Raw genomic sequence first — 1,749 nt, forward strand, 5'->3', positions numbered from 1 at the left:
ACCGCTTCAAATCACGCACTCGCCAGTCTCTAATCTTCAGTTCCAGTCTTCGACATTTGCTGAAGGTTCTTTGGTGTGAGTGTTGTCTTCTTGAAGTATTGATGTCTCTGATGAATTTACAATGCAAGTTCTTCAGCGATCACTGAACATACTCAGTGATGATCGTTGGAACTAAAAATACAGAAACACAAATACAACATGGAAGGAAAAAGGGATTATCATCAAATAACTGAGAGAGAGGATCAACACATATCTTCGAGGGTTTGTATTGTTCTTTCATTTTGTTCATCCGTTTGGGGATGGTAAGAAGTACTGAATAGAAGTTTCGTACCCAGTTCATTGTGGAATTTCCCCCAGAATTGAGATGTGAACCTGGTGTCTCTGTCTGATATAATGGACGTTGGCACTCCATGTTGTGACACTACTTCCTTGACATACGTTTCAACTAGTACCTCTGAGGAAGAACTCTCACGAATGGGTAAGAAATGGGCACTTTTAGTTAAACGATCGACGATGACCCATATAGAGTCGAAATGTTTCGGGGTTCGAGGCAGTTTGGTGATTAGATCCATAGTGATATGCTCCCACTTCCATTCTGGTATCTCTAGTGGCTGAAGCTTCCCATGCAGTTTCTTATGTTTGGCCTTAACTTTCAGACAAGTTAGGCATTTCTCTACGTACCGATAAGTGTAAATTTATTAACTTTATTACATCATTTTCTTAATCATTTTCACTTTCTTTTATTTGCCCATTAGTGTCTTAATTGAGTCTTTTTATGACATTTTCATATATTAGTGGTAATATAACATAGCTAATGTTAATTCCTTGTTTATGCAGGTTTTTGATGAATCTTGGGCCAAATCCTGCAGCAGTCCTGTAGGACCAGGTGTGGCAGAATCCTGTAGTACCTGTCCGTGAGCTGCACTTTTGCCTGGGCCGAGAATTCTAGGGCTGCTCCCTTGAAGTTGCGTGGTCAACGGCCTTGGGTCTGGTCAAAGCCCATTTTGAAGACCCTTTTGTCCTATTAGGTGGCTCCCATTGTGCAAACTCCCTTAGCCTATAAATAGAGGCTTAAGGCTTTGTTTTTCACACACTTTCTCATGCTTTCTACCATTTAATCTTTATAATCTTTGTCATACTTACTCTCTAGATTATTGCTTTCGGTTTCATGCTTTCGATTTTCTTGCTCCCAACCAAGAACCGATTTTTGTGAAGTGAATTTGTGATTGCTCTCTCAAAGTTTAATTCAAGTGCTCGTATTTAATCTTCATCTCATTTTTGTTTTTATTTCCAAGTTACGTTACGTTTTCTAACTTTTGTTACAAGTTACGAATTAGTCGATCTGTGTTGCTTTACACTGGATTTCATCATTTATGGCTCACGACTAATTTACGTAGACTAAATAATTTGTTCTTAAGACTTTCCAAGTAACCTTTTCGGTCTTTGTAACGAAACTTGTGTTGCAAGTTTTCTTCAAAGTCAAACTTCTCTTTTCAAGGCTTTCATTAGTCACTTCTCCATTTCATCAAGTACTTGTTTTACATCATTACTTAGATTAATGTTGTTTAATAATATTTAGTTATTAGTAATTTAATTTAGTCATTTACATTTCAGTCCTTTACATTTCAGTCTTTTATATTTCAGTCTTTACTTTTCTGCATTTTACTTTACTACAATTTACTTTTCTGTATTTTAATTTCCAGCAATTTACTTTCAGTCATTTATATTTCTGTCATTTAATTTTCAGTA

This window comes from Cynara cardunculus (genome assembly GCF_001531365.2).
Source record: "Cynara cardunculus var. scolymus isolate 2C chromosome LG 17, CcrdV1, whole genome shotgun sequence".
Taxonomy (NCBI): Eukaryota; Viridiplantae; Streptophyta; class Magnoliopsida; order Asterales; family Asteraceae; genus Cynara; species Cynara cardunculus.